Source organism: Podarcis bocagei (assembly GCF_964188305.1).
Source record: "Podarcis bocagei genome assembly, chromosome: 10".
Classification (NCBI taxonomy): Eukaryota; Metazoa; Chordata; class Lepidosauria; order Squamata; family Lacertidae; genus Podarcis; species Podarcis bocagei.
This window is the reverse complement of record NC_138135.1, coordinates 37,951,574-37,971,440: the sequence shown is the minus strand read 5'-3', so window position 1 is coordinate 37,971,440 and position 19,867 is coordinate 37,951,574. Positions and strand designations below refer to the sequence as shown.

The 19,867-nt window shown below is 45.7% G+C and overlaps 1 long non-coding RNA gene across 1 annotated transcript; it reads left to right on the top strand.

The window, feature by feature from the left end:
- Positions 1 to 3,223: 3,223 nt before the first annotated feature.
- On the top strand, positions 3,224 to 17,896 carry LOC308596285. The gene is made up of 3 exons (XR_014012440.1): positions 3,224 to 4,689; positions 17,092 to 17,219; positions 17,696 to 17,896. It is a non-coding gene; the product is annotated as an uncharacterized lncRNA (long non-coding RNA).
- The last annotated feature ends 1,971 nt before the right edge of the window (positions 17,897 to 19,867 follow it).

Genomic DNA, 19,867 nt, shown 5'->3' with positions numbered 1-19,867 from the left:
CAAAAACTTGCCGGGCTGAGAGCCAAGTCCCTTCTCTGTGACTGACATGCTTAGGACTCCTTCAAGGTGCCGAGGGAAAAGGCAATAGGAGTTTGATGAACCTGTAAAATTCCTATTGTGTGTGTGGTATTTCTTCTTTTCAAACGTACACGTCTTAGATATTGTGAAAAGCGCTTTAATTAATCCATACAAACACGAATTTAATAATAGCTAATTCTCAAATAATATTTATTTTCATGCTGAATTTAATCTTTCAACGTGCGTATGAAAGCGTTTTCCATTTCTGTTTGCGTTTGCCAAGTAATGAAGGAAATCTTATTAAATGTAAGTCCTATCAGAGGCACCTAAGAGCTATTTCACACATTATGCAGAGGAACATTTGGGTTTGCTTTCAACTGTCTACTGAACAATACAGCTTATCAGTCATCCCTGATAACCTCCTATCCAAAAAATCCCCTCAGACGTCAGATGTTTTAAAACTACCCCTACACTATTGGGGGGGGGGGAATAGCTTTGCCAACCACAATTTATTACACAGTTAGATGTTTGGAAATTTCTAAAGCCATCACAAGATTCGGTTTTATTTTCTTCAGACAGTGTTTTATTATAGTGAATCTCTAATTCCTCTTTCTAGGCACCTATTGTGTTGTAAAAAAACTACTGATGTTTTAAAGCAACAACAAAACAATGAATGTGACAAGCTAGAGCTCCATGTCCTTTTGAAACACCCCTTGAAAAATAGAGATTACCCTGTATTGTCTTGCCTAAGGCCAGTCTGTTATTAATAAGTTTTCTCATAACCACAAGAAGTTAATATGGTAGCTTAGTTACAGACTGCAAAGCATAAAATAATAGCAAAGCTTCTTGGTGCTAGCAAATATTTTTATATTTCAAGTTGGGCTACAATATGTAGCTTCGGCCCCCACAGTAAAATATTTGAGGGGGCCAGGCCCCCCCCCCAAGTTGATGGGCGTTCCCATTCAAATGTTGTGTGTGCACTGTGTCATGTGATAGATTATGTGGAGTGGGGTTTAGCTAGGTCCCCACAATATTTTATTCAGGTTGGCACCCCTGCTTGCTGCCACTGCTAATAGGAGGGGCTTCAACGAGCAAACACAGGTGGTGCAATAACAGACCCTGCAAGTGTCCCTATTTTCCAGAGACAGTCCCAGATTTACAGAAGCCATTTTGGTTTCTGATTTGATCCTAGAATGTCCCATTTTTCCTTAGGATGTCCCTATTTCCATCAAAGAAATGTTGGAGGGTATGGAGATATGCAACCCCCGAAGCAAGGAGATCAGTAACTATACAACCTTTAGAAGGCATCTGCAGGCAGCCCTGTATAGGGATTTTTTTAAAAGTTTAATGGATGGTGTATGAATAATAACATTATTATTATAATTATTATAGAATAGGACGTCCCTATTTTCATTGGATAAATGTTGTAGGGTATGCAATAAGTCGGTGCATCTGGCAGTTAATCACAAAGTTGGTGGTTCAAGCCCACCCAGGGATGGCTGTGGGCAAGATTCCTGCATTGCAAGGGGGTTTGACTAGATGACTCTTGGGATCCCATCCAACTCTACAAGTCTACACAACAGAAACAAGTTCCAGTTACACAAGGGCTGCGTTGCTTTGAGGTTTATTGTGGTGGCACCAGCTGTGCCAAAAATGTCCCTTTAGAATGGTCCATTTTCGCTGCTGTTGTTTAGCTCTGAAGGAATCTCCGAGTACCACTAGAGGGAGCGAAGACTGCTGCAAATGCACAGTACTTGTGGGTTTTCCAATAAAAACATACACTGCAAGAATGACTGAGCCTCTTCCTGCCTGCCCAGAACCCCTATCTGATTATTGTGCAGCCCTATCGTGGCCTATTGTGCAGGGCACAAACATAAGAAGCAGACGCACCACTCAGTCACTAGATAGCTGATCTTCTGCGGGAGTGGGCCTCGACTCTCCTTTTCTACTCTCCTTTTTCGGCAGGCCAGCAGCAGGTGTTTGACCGATGCTGACTCGGCTTGCTTCTCTAATTTCCACGATGAAAAATAATCTGAGCGGAGACGTGCCTAGCAGTTCTGTACCATCTTAATCCTTTGCACTCCACATGACGTGTCTATCTTTCTTGCCTCAACAGTCTGTGCTAGTTTGGAGTGTTAGTTTGAAACTTCCAGAAATATGAGGTCTTGATTGGTTTTTTAAATAATAATAATTGGTGTCGTGTTTACGTATAAGCTAAACAAGCTATTGCTTAGGGCCCTGCTCTCTTGGGGCCCCCCAAAAAAATTAAAGGGGAAAAAACCTGGTTGTACATTTCCAAAATATAAGATAAAAAAACAAATAAAATAAAACCTACATACAGCAACAGTGGCAAATGGCTTTCGATACCTATTAGGTCCATAAATTACCATACAGCATATATTCAGTGACAATTTGTTGTTGACAAAGGACAGCTGGACATATAAAAGGCCTCGTTACCTTCAGTAGCTTAGGGCCTCATCAAACGTAAATCCGGCCCTGATAATAATAAAGTATTTAGGTCTCAAGCCCTTTTGACCGCAACAACAATGTTGAAACTCAAACTGTTCTTTCCCTGGAGCAGGTGCTATTACTGCAGCGTTAGCATTGGATCATTCTTTGCAATGTGTCATCACAATTATATATGTTTAAGTTGCCTTTGAGCAACTTAAACTGGTTGTGCACAGAGCAGTGAGGTTAAAAAGCACAGATGTGTAGACAGAAATGTTACATTTAGGGTTTCTGTACAACAGCTTGGGATAGGTTTAAGCAGACACAGTGAATCCTATCCATGTTGACTCAGAAATAAGCCCCACGGAACTAAATAAGGTTTACTCACCGGGATTAGGGTTGAAGTTTTGCTTTCTTACCCCATGCCGGCTTCTATAAATAATATAAGCACTTTTTTTGGTCAATGTTACTTTTAAATAGAAATAGCAAAACAGACCTGTTGATTGATGTAGTGTTAGCAGATAGAATGAATAGAAATTGGCGAGAAGCGGGGTAATATTTTAAGAGGGTTTGCTGCAATTGCTGGTTTGTCTCTTACAATAACCAGGGATGTAGATGTTGTTCCTGAGGAATAAATAGTTGCTTTTTTTGTTATGAAATATTAAGAAGGCAAGCTCCACCCCGCAATCCAGGTCTTGTGTTACAGCCTCCAGTTATTTGGGGTTTCTAGGAAGTAAATCTTCAAAAAGTCTTGGAAACTTATTCCTGGTGGGGAAGTAAAAGAACTAATGAGGGAGCATTTAACTTTGATGCTTCGCATTGTTATTCTTTCTTACTAAGGAGCATCAATGCCAGGACACCCGACCCTTGAGTGATAAAACACCCTTGATTGTTGGGTTTTCTCATAAACGTTCATTAGAATCAATTCTATGCTACTTCCCCACAAACTTTATACCAAGTGGCTCAAAATGTTCAGAAAATGAACAGTAAAACAGCATAATAGCGGTTTCTATCTCTGCCTGTCAAGTCAGAGACCACAATTCAGTTTCCTCTTTGGGATATGGCATTGACTTCTCCCGCCTTTTTAATTGGATTCTTCTTTTCTTTTCTTTTCTTTTTTAAAGACATCTAGTCCAGCTCTTTAGCATTATATTATTTGTTAAATTGTGTGAAAGCAAACGAACATCAAGGGGTAAAAAAATAAAATAAAACATTGGTGCCTCTCCCCGTCGGGGAATCGAACCCCGGTCTCCCGCGTGACAGGCGGGGATACTTACCACTATACTAACGAGGAGCTGCTTGGAAGAGTGACTTCTTTAGACCTCATGTAGTTGGTGTTCTATTGTGACGTCCACTGTATCGCCGCGGTGAGATAAGAGATCCGGGCAAGAAAAGGGAGCCGCGTCCTCGGCCCGTAAGAGCAGAGTTAGAGAAAACTCGAAAGCTTTCTTCTATACTGTACATGATTTGTGACATTTTAGTTGGCCTTGATAAACGTGGATACTGGAGGGGAGAAAGGCTTGGCTATGAGGGAGTATCGGGGTGGGAGATGACGGCGGAGGGGAGGAAGGAGGCAAAAGAACAAGGCGGGAAAGTACCGGTAAGTTGTAGTGAGGGGATATTGGAATGGACTCCTGTCAGGGGCAGCCCCACAACCGAAATTTATTTCGGGTGGGGTAGGCATTCTGTGGGGAGGGGTTATTTATTTACTTGATGGGGGGCAGCGGCCCCATGGACGTAGGCAAGGGGGGGCCAGGGAGGGGCAGCTGCCCCCCCATTAGGGAAATTCAATACATAACAAACTGAGGTGTTCTCCCCCCCCCCCCACAAAAGGCCTGCCCCACCTCCACAAAAATGCTGGCTTCGTCCCTGCCCTATAACTCTCACGCTCCCTCACACCCTCAGCAGACTGGAGCTTTTCCCGCCTGGGGAACCCGCAGTCGCTTAGCAGAGACTCAAGTGCAATTATTAGCTTTAGACTGAAATATCTCTTTTTCATCCGCCAGACTCTTACGTTTCCCGCGCTCCCCACCCCCGCTTAACTTTCCCAACCGCCGTATATTTTTGAATTGGATATCTTTCAGCTGTCGCGCTCAGCGAGTTCTGCAGCCCTGCCTCTCACAAACCACCAGGACCTCGTGGCGCAACGGTAGCGCGTCTGACTCCAGATCAGAAGGCTGCGTGTTCGAATCACGTCGGGGTCAAAGGTTTTTTTATTTTTAAGTATTTCCTTGTAACTGCCAAACACCCGTAATACAGAAAGTGCTTCTTGTGCTAGATGCTGCTATTATTTAAGTGGTGATTGTAGCCATGTGCCTGTATAAGCATTCATGCATACACCCCCACTAACATGTAAATCCATTCGTAAAGTGTGTTGGCCCATTAAGCCCAGCAGTGAACTTGCCCTGGCTCTTGTAGCTGCTGCTCTTTGTGCAGACCTCATCCTGCCTCATGGGTGGGCCAGCCCTGTAACTAACCCTATAAGGATTTAACTTCAGAAGTAAGGGTGCATGCAGCATCCCCTTCTGTAACTAGAAAAATCACACCGTGCATTTTTTTTGCTAACTATTGAAGTAACTTCTGCAATCCTTTATGTGACTACTTCAGATATTAATTTATGCACAGAAAAACAAAGTGTTATGAGTTGGGGACAAGAGTAGGCTGTATGCCTCAGTCCCTTCTAATTCCTGGTGAGGTAATGTCCCCCTAAGTGTGGGCCATTAAAATAACAAAGGAAGTGGTTCTGAGACAGAAAACAAATGAGTGGGCTGCCCTCCCTAAACTTGCTGATTGTTCAAAGACAAAGGCCAGAGTTTAGTTGTGTATGTGATGTAGAAGCTGGACACAAGTGGCAGGCTGAAGCCTGTGAGGGAAAGACATGTTTGATTTCTGCTTGAATCCAAGACTGCAGCTATGGGAGAAGCAAGACCCTCTTGGGCTGTTGATGCTGTGAGCTGTCCATCATAGGCTCAGGTTGTATATATGTGTAAACAAACCATATATCATAAAGACACCACAGTCTCCACTGTGCTGTCCCTCATTCCAAGGAAACCGAACCCTGAGTACATGCCTGGAACCTCTGCAATCTCGTGCCACTCAGAAACTGGGGTGGCATGCAACACTGGTGTAAGAAGTGGGATTTGTGTTTCCTGGAGGACCTGTGAGTGATGTGTGTGTGGGTCAAGATGGAGGATGAACAGCAACACTCCTTCAGGTTGATGCTCCAGCAGAAACTCCAGCAACAGATTGAGTGGTGTGGGCAAATGATCCAGCAGCAGAGCCAGTGGTTTGACAAAATTAAGCAGTTGCAAGAAGAGTGTGTGAGAACCCTCCTAGGGGAGAAAAGTGTAACTCCATGCAAGGTGACCTTGCCTGACCATATGCTACAGGGGGTTGAAAATGACCCCAAAGCCTGGCTGCAAGGCAGCCAGATTAAAGGGGTGGCTGAAGAGATCCAGAGTGTGGATGGGCAGCTGATGGGCTGGGACTGTGAAGAGATTGAACCAGTAGCTGAAGGCAAGGGGGAAGACAACCCTCCGAGAAAGATGAGCTGGCTGGAGCTGAGGGGCTGCTTCTGATTTATTTCTCCACTCCCTGGATAGCCAGCTGGAACCTCTGGAATCTGACACCACTCAGATATTGGGACGGCATGCAACAATAATATTTCAAAATGTAACATCAACAGGAACTTGAATTCTTTATCAGAAAGTGCTGAAATGTGTATGCAATTGAGAACAGAAAAATGATGGGCAAAGGAAAGGTTGAGTAGCCCCATCGCTTCCTGTCATATTCCCTCTATCCAAAGCTGTCCTTCTTTAAATTGACTGGCTTCTATGGCAAATCTGTTACACACATTTGCATGTAAAGGCAGTTAGGCCTAAGAAGACTGATGAGGTGTTATTTTTAACATCTACTGTTATCCATTAGGCAAAAGATGCTTCATAGGCTCTTGAGTTTGATGGAATCTTTATGAGGCAAAATGACTATTTGCACAAAAACAATTTTTGTACACTTTCCACCAATTTATCCGATCCCTCCTTCTGTACCTGTTAGATCAATCCATCAACCTCTGATGGATGAATTAGAAAGGACTGGATCCAGCCTCACTTTCATTGCACATGTGTTCTAGTATCCATACTCAGCAGAGTTCCATCTCAACGCAGCTCCTTCCTTGGAAGTGTCTTCGGGATTGAAGGTACACACAGTAGGCAATAAACACTCATAGACATCATAAAGATTCAGTCAAGCGTAGAGGTTTACTTGACAGACATAAAAACATATTGGTAGCAAATATATACAGACCTTCACCACTGCCATGGTCAAGGCATGTTTAGAGTCCAACAATATTCAACACAAAAAACAGCGACAATTGGTTGTTGACAAAGCACATCTGGACATATAAAGGGTCCCATTACCTTCAGTAGCTTATGGCCTCATCAAACCTACCGGTAAATCCGGCCCTGCAAACTGCTCATGCTCATAGTTACAGTTCCTACAGAAAATGTTCTTGCATAGACAAAACAGTCTCAGCCTTCTGCTGCTGCTTCTCTGTTCTCTGTTTAGGGAACAAATTATTTTCGCACACTGAGAGACTATCCAACAGTGCCTATGAAACTGAAGGGTGTAAGCTATCCAATCACCGCATTGTCATGCTGGGGAAAAACTGCACCTGCTGGGTTTTTCCTAACAATCATTTTATAAAATACCAAGAACTTCTGTCAAGAAAAAGGTATCGATTAAAGATAATGTATAATCCATGCTTTCACAACATATCCAGTTGCCTGAACCCATATAGAGGTAGAATCTATGTACTCTATGCTCAGTGCAATGTCTGCATAGAACCTAAACATATACAGATTGCTTGCTTTGAAAAGCGTCATACTCCTCTTGAAGAAATAGGCTCATAGTCTGACTGTGCTCGTGGATCTACCACTGTCACTACAGCCCCAGGCAACCTTAGTGGCTAGGAGTGCCTTTTAACAGCTCTGTCTGAAAGGAAGCTACAGCCATTTCAGGGCTGGAATAGCCTGACAACAGTTGTCCGTGCACTGGTAACCTCTAGACTGGATACTCCAACACAATCAAAGTGGGGCTGCCCTTGAGGTTGACCCAGAAACTGCAGCTAGTGCCAAATGTACCACCCACCCGCGGGTCGAGGAGAGGGAACACTGTAACGAAGCCACGGAAATACTCAATTCAAGGTGGCGAGGTCGCCAGGTAGAGTACTTGGTAGCCTGGGAGGGGGAATCTAGGTCGGAAAACACGTGGGTCCCTGCTGAATCAATCACTGACAGGTATCTGGTGGAAGAATTCCACAGTTTGTTCCTGGATAAGCCCAAACCATTAGCTAGATTTTGGGAGGAAGAATTTGGACCCACAGACGACGAAGGGGACTTTGTGGGTTTTCCTGCCTCCGAAGAGGAGGGAGAGGAGGTGTCCGAGGGAGAAGAATCAGACTGGGAGGTTCAACCAGCCGGAAGAGACCCGAGCGGATGGGAGGCTGGTTTTGAATCCTCAGAAGAGGATGACAGCTCTTTCAGGGGATTCCCCGCATCGCATCGTCGGCCGAGGAGAGAGAGGAGGTTGTGTCGGAAAATCGTGCCGGGGGTGGGAGGGGTCCTGAGGAGGAGGTGGATGTCAGGGAACTGCCATCAGTGCCGGAGGAAGGGAGAGAACTCCAGAGGGATCCCAGAGAGCGTCCCGGGATTGGGAGAGGCAGCCCATCTTCTGGGGAAGGGAATCAGCTTAGCTCCAGTGGAGAAGGGGGGGAGATGGGGGAATCAGAGAGGCGGTCACATGACTCCTTGCCGGGGACCAGCGGGGAGAGGAAGGGTCCTCTGCTGCCTACGCCCTCCTTGCGCAGAAGGCTTCCGCGCAGGGAGAGTAGGAGGAGACTAGGCGTCTGTTATGTACTGAGTTGAATAGGATCCAAACTGCAGCAGTCTGATTGGTCCTAGAACAATAGGATCCAAAATGCAGTAGTCTGATTGGTCCTAGAACAATAGGATTCAGAATGCAGCAGTCTGATTGGCCCTAGAACAATGCAGCAGTATGATTGGTTGGCAGGAACCACCCAATCCTGCTCCAGATAGAAGTGAATCCACAACCTGATTGGCTTACAGTAGAATTCCAGAATTAGCCAATCATGTGCAGCCTATTGTGTAAATAATGTATATAAAGCAGATACTGTGAGGGGACTTTCATTCATTCCTCCTCACCACTATGAGCTGAATAAGGAGCATGAAATCACTTTGCGACTCTGAGTATATTTCACTGGCGACGAAGGTGGGATCCCGCTGAGCTGACTGCCACACACAGCACCGCAGCACCGCCACCTGCCGCACCGCTGCCTCGCACCGTGTATCCAGGCTTCAGCTCCGGGACACAAGGAACTCAGAATGGCAACCGACAGCAGCTTCTCGCCGTTCAACCCAGCATCTGGAGACTGGGAAGCGTACGCCTCCCGTTTCACCTTCCTTCTAGAAGCCAAAGGGGTCACCAATGAAGAAGACGCCAAGAAGAGGGCAATATTCTTCAGCATCTGCGGAGAGGAGACATTTGAAATCGCCCGGGCTCTCCTTGCACCTGAAGACGTCGCTACTGTTCCATACAAAACAATAATGGAACAGCTGAAGGGGCACTTTTCGCCACAGCCCTCAGTGGTGGCTCGTCGAAATGCCTTCTACGCAAAGCGGCAAGCCCCTGGGGAAACCATAACTGGGTTTGTGACCTCTCTCCGCCAAGCTGCCCGGTTCTGCAACTTCTCAGAGCTGGAGAACATGCTTCGTGACCGCCTCGTCGGTGGCCTGAAGGACGAGAAGCTGCAACGACGCCTCTACGCCAAGAAGGACCTAACGTTCCAGGTCGCTCTGGAGGAGGCCCTGGCAACGGAAGCTGCCGAGAGGTCGACGCAAGAGGCACGGCCGAGCCTGCCACCCCAACCGAGGGTCCACCATGAAGACCTCACCGACGACTCAGGATCTGACAGGGAGGAGGTGCACCGAGTACAGCAGCGCACTCAAGCAGCCCACATACCACAGCTGCCTCGACGAGAAGGAGGGAACTGCGCAAGCTGCGGGGAAAGTCACGAGAGGAGGACCTGCCATTTCCGCAACGCAGAGTGCAGGCAGTGCAGAAAATTGGGACACATCGCCCGGGTGTGTCGAGCACGGCCCACCCGACGCCAGGCATCAGATGACCAACCCAAGAGCCCCAGGTCCAGGGGCCCAACGCACCAAGGCAACTCTACGGAGCTCACGGACTTCCAGGTATACCAGTTGCCCCACCCCAACGTAGAGAAAATTTATGTAGAGGTACAGATAGAGGGGGTCCCATGCCGCATGGAGCTTGACACGGGTTCAACTCTATCCATAATCTCGGCAAGGACCTTAAGGAAACTGTGTCCTACTGGGGGTCCCAAACTCAGGCCGGCCCCATTCACCCTCCGGGACTTCCAGAAACATAAGGTCCCCACAATGGGGGTGGGGACCTTCAGGGTGCAATACCGAGGGCGGACGCGGCAACTGGACTTGCTCGTGGTCAAGGGCCCCTACATTAGCTTACTGGGATTGGCATGGTTTGGACCACTGGGGCTAGCCATCACCGGGGTGAACCACACTACCTTACAAGTGGACGTGGACGCCATCTGCAAGGAATTCCCAGGGGTTTTCGATGGGAAATTGGGACAGTATACGGGCCCCCCCATTGCTCTACAGCTTGACCCCGCAGTACGACCGGTCAGGCTCAAGGCCCGCCGGGTCCCATTCGCCCTGAAACCCCGTATAGACGAGGAATTGGACCGGCTCGTGGAGCAAGGAGTGCTGGAGCCGGTGCCTAATGCCCCCTGGGAAACCCCAATCGTCACACCCGTCAAGCCTAATGGTTCGGTCCGCATCTGCGCAGACTACAAATGTACCATAAACAAGGCCCTCACGGCCCACGCATACCCAGTGCCAGTGGTCAGCCATGTCCTTGCCACCCTGGCTGGGTCGAAAATTTTTGGCAAACTGGACTTGGCCCAAGCATATCAACAGCTGCCAGTAGATGAGGCCACAGCAGAGGCACAGACGATTGTGACGCACAGAGGAGCGTTCAGGGTAAAGCGGCTGCAATTCGGTGTCAGCGTGGCACCAGGCATATTCCAGAATCTAATGGACTCGCTCCTTAAAGGGATTCCTGGCGTCACCCCCTTCTTCGATGATGTGTTGGCGCTGTCCTGGGACACCAACTCCCGGATGGAAGAGAGGTACCGGTGGCATACTTTTCCCAGACACTCAACGCAACCGAGCGGAACTACTCGCAAATAGACAAGGAGGGTCTGGCAATCGTGAAGGGAGTAAAAAAATTCCATGATTTCTTGTACGGGCGGCCCTTCACCGTGGTGACTGACCACAAGCCGTTGCTTGGCTTGTTTGCCCCCGAAAAGCAGACCCCCCAAGTGCTGTCTCCTCGCGTCCTCAGGTGGTCAATTTTCCTTGCCAGCTACCAGTATGCACTGATTCACCGCCCGGGGAAGGCAATGGGCCATGCGGACACCCTCAGCAGGCTACCACTACCGGAAACAGGCCCCGACCCAGCACCTGCACAAGAGGTTATGAGCCTGGAGCTGCTTCCCGACCGCCCCATTCAGGCACAAGAAGTTGCACACCATTCCAAGAAAGATAGGGTCATCTCCCGGGTCCTGGACTGGGTGTGGAGGGGATGGCCCAGCAGCAGCCCTGGGCCAGAATTCGCTGGCTACACAACCCGCAAACATGAACTGTCAGCCCACAAGGGGTGCCTGTTATGGGGAAGCAGGGTCGTTGTTCCCCAGCCCCTCCACAAAAGGGTCCTCACAGCCCTACACGAGACACACCCAGGGGTAGTAAGAATGAAGGCCCTTGCCAGGAGTTATGTGTGGTGGCCAGGGATCGACGGAGAGATAGAGGCCTGGGTCAAACACTGCCAGGCCTTCCAAGAATCCCGCCCAGATCCCCCAAGGGCCCCAGTCCAGTCCTGGGAGTCCGCCCGAGCACTATGGTCACGCCTGCATGTGGACTTTGTTGGCCCCTTTCAGGGGAAAACATTCTTCATAGTGGTGGACTCCTACACCAAATGGCTGGAAGTCGCACTGGTACCGTCCACTTCTACATCCGCAGCCATCCGGGTACTACGCAGGCTGTTTGCAACCCACGGGCTCCCTGACACTCTCGTCTCAGACAACGGGACTGCATTTACGTCAGGAGAATTCCAAACCTTCACAGCGCAGAACGCCATCCGCCACATCCGTTCGGCGCCATTCCACCCTGCCACCAATGGCCAAGCAGAACGCATGGTGCGGACCACCAAGGACACCCTTCGTCGCATGACGGAAGGGGATTGGGAGTACCGCCTTGCCACATTCCTCCTAGCACAGCACAGCACCCCCAGCTCAACGACTGGCCGGAGCCCTGCTGAACTACTAATGGGTCGGCGCCTTGCAATCAGATTGGACCGCCTTCACCCCGATAGAGCTCAGGATGAGGTAGTGGTGGGGGAAGGCAGGAACCCCCGGACCTTCGAGGCCCAGGACCCAGTGTACGCAAAGAATTTTGGGGCAGGCCCAGCATGGGTACCCGCCACAGTCACCAGGATCACTGGCCCTGTGTCGTACGAGGTGCTAACGGATGGGGGGCAATGCTGGTGCCGCCACTGCGACCAGATACGGCGACGATTCCCAGGAGAAAACCAGGAGGAGGAAAGGTCAGAGGAGTCCCAAGGGAACAGAGGGGCAGTGAGGCCCATAGACCAGGAGGGGCCAGCAGGAGAGGCAGAATCAGTAAATACAGAGAGGACCCGCGAGGCCGAAAGGATACCGGAACCAGAACCACGACTGAACGAGCCGGTTGCGCCAGACCAAACAGGCCCATCACAGCCAGCATCCTTGGAACACGAGCCAGAACCTGAACCCCAGACCAGGGAACACCACAGGCCGCAACGCACACGTAGGCCGCCAGCGTACCTCGAGGACTATGAATGCGACCTCCCGGGCAGGACTGGAACTTAGAAGGGAGGGGTGTTATGTACTGAGTTGAATAGGATCCAAACTGCAGCAGTCTGATTGGTCCTAGAACAATAGGATCCAAAATGCAGTAGTCTGATTGGTCCTAGAACAATAGGATTCAGAATGCAGCAGTCTGATTGGCCCTAGAACAATGCAGCAGTATGATTGGTTGGCAGGAACCACCCAATCCTGCTCCAGATAGAAGTGAATCCACAACCCGATTGGCTTACAGTAGAATTCCGGAATTAGCCAATCATGTGCAGCCTATTGTGTAAATAATGTATATAAAGCAGATACTGTGAGGGGACTTTCATTCATTCCTCCTCACCACTATGAGCTGAATAAAGAGCATGAAATCACTTTGCGACTCTGAGTATATTTCAGCGTCAAAGAACTTCTGTGCTGGACGAAGTTTAAGAAATGCCCACTGACGGATTCTGCCAGCGATTGAGACAGCCACGGGTGAGTGGCTGTCCAGATAGGAAAGGTTCACTCAGGCAACCCAGCCAGGTGTTGGCACAGGCTTACGCACGAGCAACCCGTAGAACAATTACAGTATCTACTGCATTTGACATTGTTTTACATGTTTGCTTGTTTTATATATAGGCAATTGTTCTCTATATATTCTGATTGTGCAGTGAATTGCTTTGAGATGCTTAATAGAAAGTGATTAATAAGGTATGTATGTAGGCCTCTGTCTCCAGGATTTGAAAGTTATCCTCACTCCATAGGGTTTCTGCTCATGCAGAGAATGATTCCAGGTTTTAGGAGGCTCCTGCAACAGGAGCTGCAGCAGTGGTTGCTGCTGCCACCCAGCAACAATAATGATGGCAGTGGGCCCTGATGGGGCCATTAGGCTTTGGCACATGCCCAAGTGTGCTGCATGCCAGGCCTGGTGTCAGCCTTAGAAAGCACTATTACATTTTTTATCTGAACCGAAAATGAACCTAATCTAATGTTAATAAACATTTGGAAAGCTGAAGTGAAACACTAAGATCTGTTAAGGAAATTGAAATTACCCTTCTTTTTTAAAATGTATTTTTTATTAAAGATTTCTTGGTTTACAAAAGTATGTGCAATGTCTTTTTTTTCAAGTTACATTTTATACAGATCATACCCCACCCCCACCCATCATGGCCCCCTCCACCTCTTGAAATTACTCTTCTTATCTGAGTCATGATCTGTATTCTCTTTAAGTAGAATACTGGCAATCTATTTCAAATTAGGAATGTACAAGGCAGTATTTTATAAAAACAGCCATGCATTTGTGTTCCTTTTGCAAAGCTGGACTAGACCCATAACAAAAAATCAAGGAGTGTTTATGGGAGGTTATTTGGACTTGTATAAGTTCCACTTATATGCTATAAAAATGTAAGAAAAGTCCTGTTAAATCAGACTAAAGGCCACCCTAGTCCAGCATTCCGTTCTCAAAATGGCTAACCAGAAGCCCATGGGAAGCTTACAAGTAGGACATGAGCCCAACAACACTCTAATATGACTTTTTTGTGGAGGACTCTCTTCTGAAATAAAGCTTCTATAACTGTGTCCCTTGTTTAACACTGAATACATTTTTAAACAGAATTTGTTTGAAGGCTCACTAATAAAGTGATTGTGCCTTTTCTTTTTTGTACACAGACACAAGCTTTTATGCACCAAACTTGGGTAAGTACCAGATGATTTTTCACTGGCAGCAAAGACCCTAATTATCCTTTTCTAATTAAAAGGTTTGTGGGAGCATTAGCAAAGCAGAGAGATGACTAGCAATTAATGAATGGCTGACACAGCACATGCAAGCACTCTGAAAAAGATACTGAACCCACCATGAAGTTTCTCTACCACATTGTTCATTTAGCTAGTGCGCAGGAGTGAGAGATGTACAATACTTCACTTATAACCAACATTTTAAAGAGAACACTTAGCAAATTGCCAGCATAGCAAGCTTTTTACATTTTTAATTTTCTAAAATATGTAATAATTTCAGGTAAATTGGCAAAATGCGTTAGCATTTCTCTCTCTCTTTTCGTCTGATGAAAAAAATAAAACATGGGAAATCTCTTCAGGGCCTGGACTAATCTTCCCCCTCAGCTGACTCCCACATTTTCAGGTGGTGCTTCAAAGGAATGTGACATGAAAATCAACTATGTCTTCACAACCAACACAGACATCTATCAGCCCGTTGTTAACCCTGCGGGCAGGATAACAAGGAGCACATCCCATCACCCAGATGGAAATCTCCAGATTCCGAGTGTTACCATTTTAAGATTAAGTTCCTAGGACCTGAGATACATATGAGGCAGAAAGTGCAGACCTCACTTGTTTTCTGAGAAACTAGCCTGATGGTGCCTTTCAGCGCTTTTATCTAATGAATGAAATCATAGCAATGATTTGATACAATGGAAAACAAACATGGGCAATTAGACAAAGAGAAGGCTAGACTGAAACACCTGCTGTTTATAGACTCAAAGAAACAAGCTTTTGACTTGTTTTCAAGCCTTTTCTGCTAGTCTTCCTGGTGGACTGCTGTTCCACAGAAAACAATTCAGATAGCTCAGATATTAGTGTACCTGTGATGTGAGAGAGGCATGTCAACCCAAAAATAAATGGTAACAGCAAAGACAGGAGTTCATGATCTTTCTGAGATCTTAAAGGTGGAAATGTGATTTCCTCCCTCCCTGATGTTTGTAAACATTTTCTTCTGCCAATGCATGTTAAATCCATACATTATGCCCATCCTGCAAGGGATTGGGCTGTGGCTGAGACCATGGATTATGCTCCTTCAAAGTAAACCAGCATTGTTAAACCCATTTCGCTAGGGAGAGAGGATTAGAGTAGTGTATGTAGTCCAGTGTTACTATCCTTGCACATTTGTGGTTTTTGTTTTTTAGGGAAATGCAGTGTTTGGCAGGGTTGTAAAGTTGATTATATAGCAGTAGTGCAATTAAGGGCTGGAAGAGGATGAAGACTTCATCAGTGAGTAAAAGGGTATTTGTTTGTTTATTTTATTAGATTTCTTACCCAATCCCTGGGTGAGTTACAATAATAGAATACACAATTATAAAACAAATAAAACAGTTACAACCATAAAACAAGGAAAGTGCCAAACAGTTTCATGTATAAAACAATTAAAAACAAGTCCATATATAAAACAATACCAACATTTAAAACAAGTCCATATATAAAAACATGTTATCTGGACCAGTCTACTTGTACAGACAACAAATCTACTCATTGAGAACCAATGGAGGGGTAGACCGAAAATAAGTTTCTCAGAAACCAGGTCTACCCAGACCTCACCACTGTTCAGTCATCATATACACCAGAAATGGTAACCTGTCCTGTGATCCTTGTCCTATGCACCTATGCATGCATGCATGTGTGACTGTATACATATGAGAAGTGGTACTCAGTCTCAGAAGTCACAGTAATGTAACTCTTCTTAGTCTTTCTCCACAGTAGCAGTGTTAGGTTTTATGATGCTGAAAGGCAGGATATCTCCTACTCTCCCATGTAAGATTGTTTTCCAGTGCATATCACAGTATAGTTTGCAGTTGATACCTTATTCGCTTTTGTGAAAGAGAGAAAATGTATGTGAAACGACAGCCTGGTGTTTACACCCATCACCCTTGACTGCCGTGAAGATAATATTCTGCAATTACTGTATTGTGGTTTGTGATGTTCTACGTAGCAGTTAGTGTACTCCATGTTGCACAATGGTCTGCTTGTGCAAGATGTCCTATAACTAAGCTTGTTTGTCTACTAAGTCAATCATAAATGTACAAACCATGTTTATTCTTTTCTAAAATATTTAAAACAGGAAGTCTTCTAGTTACAGGAGTTGCACAGGAACTAGTAACACAGGATGTCTTACAGAAGGCCCTGTAACACAGGAAGTCCCAGTGTAACACAAGAAATATTACAAGAGGCCCTGTTGTCTCACCTCCAAAAGAGGTCTGGTTGTTGGAAATGTGAAATGGGGTCTTTTCTGGGCAGTACCTGGTTGTGGAATTTCTTCCCAAAGGAGGTGAAAGTGTCAGGGATGCAGGTGGTGCTGTGGTCTAAACCACGGAGCCTCTTGGGCTTGCTGATCTGAAGGTTGGTGGTTTGAATTCCCCACAACTGGGTGAGCTCACGGTCCCAGCTCCTGCCAACCTAGCAGTTCGAAAGCACACCAGTGCAAGTAGATAAATGGGTACCGCTGTGGCAGGAAGGTAAACTGTGTTTCATGCTGGCCACATGACCCAGAAAGTTGTCTTGTTTGTGGACGAACGCCAGCTCCCTCGGCCTGAAAGAAAGATGAGCGTTGCAACTCCATAGCCGCCTTTGACTGCACTTAACCTTTCAGGGGTCCTTTACCTTTACACCTGGTTGTGGAATTTCTTCCCAAAGGAGGTGAAAGTATCAGTGGGCAATGAAAACATTCTTATTTCACAAGGCTTTTAGTGGTTTTTAATACAGTGTTCAATTGAAGGTTTTATTACTGTTGCTTTTGAGGCTTTTTTTTTTGTTACATTGTGATTTTTGCTATTTTATGTGAATGGCTTTGTGGGTCTTTATTACAGATTAAATAATTTACAGTATAATCCTATGCATTTTTTTGTCAAAAGTACATCTCACTATGTTCAGTGGGGCTTCTGCTCAGGAAAGTGGGCACTGCAAACCTCGTCATCTCTGACCATTGGCCATGCTGACCGAGGCTATTGGGAGTTCTAGTTCAATATCTGGAGGGACACAGGTTAGTGACTCCTGGTGTATAATATTGCATTTAGATATAAAATTATATTGAGGTTGCACTAAGTAGATAGAAGAGAGTATACAAAAAAAGATTAATAGTGTTATTTGAATGTTTTATTGAATAGTTATTACTTAAATGTTAAAAATTGTTGTTTTTGACTGTTTTTACTGATAATTTTCTTATTTTACTCTTTGTAAGCTGCTTTGCAGTTGTTGGGTTTTTTCTTTTCTCTTTTTACAATCAAGTGGTATATAATAATGAAAAGAAGTGTTTTGAGCTAATCCTGAAAATACTTATTGGTGAATGATCTAGATCAAAACACTTTCCTTAGTGTGAAGGTGCAATGTACTTTTTGGTAAGATGAGATTCAGAAGTTATCAATATTTATTTTAATGAAATTGTAAACAAAATATTTCATATCGCCTAAGTTTTATGCTTAGAAATGATAATTTGTATCTTGTTTAATGTTTATGTAGGTCAGCCTCTCCCAGCTTAATGCCCTCCAGATGTTTTGGACTACAATTCTCACATCATCCTTGACCATTGGCCATGGCTGCCTGAAGGGAGTTACAATGTAAGAATTGATTGAAATTTTCATTCTTAAACATAAAACTTAGGGAATAAGAAATTAAAATTCTGTTTAGACTGCAATAAAAGAAACATTGATAACTTCCAAACCTCAGATTACCAAAAAGTCAATTGTGCCTTCATATTAAGGAACTGTTTTGATCTCCCCTTCTCACATTCCTACAAGTTTAGAAATTCTGGCACAGTATTGCACAAATACTTTTGGCTTCTTCTTTCAACATACTTCGCATTTTTAGGCACACATTCAGCAGTTCCTCCCCCCCAACAGTTGAAATACTTAATACACAGTTCTATAAACCCAGTTTTAGGAATGTTTGCTCAGATGTTAGTCTCAATTTTAGTGTGGCTTACTCCCATATGTGTGCATAGAATTGTACGCTTAATGTAACCATTTGTTTGATATTCTTGGAATCAAGCGAAATTTTAGCTTGGTGTTTCTGGTATCTTCTCTCTCATACATCCTGGATATTGGTTTACATTATGGATGTTCGGTATTATTTTATTAATACTATTGCTACAAGTTTGTCATGGCCTTTGGCTAGAACATGGGTCGGCAAACTAAGGTCCGCGGGCCGGATGAGGCCCAATTGCCATCTGGATCCAGCCCGCGGATTGTCCGGGAATCACTGCGTGGCTCACCAGTGTGCGTGTTCTTTCCCTCTTCCTCCCTTTCCTTCACACGGTGGTGCCTTCTCCCTCCCAGCTTCTCCCTGTCCTGCCTAAAGGAGGAAGGGGGCTGGGCTTTGCTGGTGCCAGCAGCAGCAGCAGCGTTCGAGCGGTCGCCATTTTAAGCAGCCCCTCTCTGGAGCCCTTTCACGTGCTGCTCATCGTCCCTCCACTGCTGCCAGCCCCTGCCACTCGCAAGACACAGGTAAACAACCACCAGGGCTCGTGGTTCTCTTGCATCATTCCCCCCTGCAAAATATATTCCGCCCCCCCCCCGCAAGGTCTGAGGGACAGTGGACCAGCCCTCTGCTGAAAAAGTTTGCTGACCCCTGGGCTAGAACAATAAATTTATGAACAGAAGATAGTATGAAGAAACTGAAGATATTCTTGGAAAGAATGTGAATGTGCCGACACTGTAGCTTTCCTCATGCTGGTATTATTTTAAAATGTGATGCAACTGGGGATTTTGCAATATCACCCTATAAAACACACACCAACAGAAAATATACACCCAGTGGTATCCATACCACCTCAGCTATCACAGCAGATTGTTTGGTGAGGAACTGATCTAGGTTAAAGAAAAAGAATGTAGACCTTTCCAAGATTAAATAATTTAAGACTGCAGTTGCTTGTTTGAATGCTCTCCCATATCTAAAACTCCCCACCTAGCATGTGTTCTACTCTACCTTCTCTATGTGATTGTTTCAGAAGTGCAGTGAAAGTGCAAATATTGGAATGGCATCAAGAATTTTGAAGCAATAGTCCCAGGAACCTGGAACTACTTGCTCCCCTCACTTCCCTGCTTCTACAATGTTTTGTTTTAAGCATCTCCTTACAGCAGCTACTCTTCAGTGACAATTGATGTGCAACTGTGTTTTCCTAAAAATTACACAGGAAACCTCACAACTGTTTTTTTCCCTTTGCTGGAATCCCTGTCCAAGAAACTTTTAAACATGTTTTCAGCACCTCTGCTCCCCTTCATTTCTCCCATTTGCCTGTAGTGACAGTGATTGCAAAAAACCAGCTTTTACTTACTGCAGACTAGAAATCAGCAGCTCGAAGCCCCAACCATATCTGACCTACAGAAATGCATTGATTGGCACATTGTGGAGTGGCTTATGCAGCAACCACAGAGCTTGCCAGAAGGTCACTGCGGTTTGTGAACTCTGGGCCTTCATGAATTGAGTCAGGAATGGAGGGGAAACTAGCCCTTGTGTGTACACAGCACTATAGAATCTATTTATTATCAATAGCTGGAGAAGTTCACATATTTCTTCTTAAACTGGAGTGGGGACATACACAGGATGAAGAGGGCTATTGACATACTGGCCTAATTTTAATGAATTAATGGACTACAGTGGTACCTTGGTTTAAGAACAGCTTAGTTTATAAAC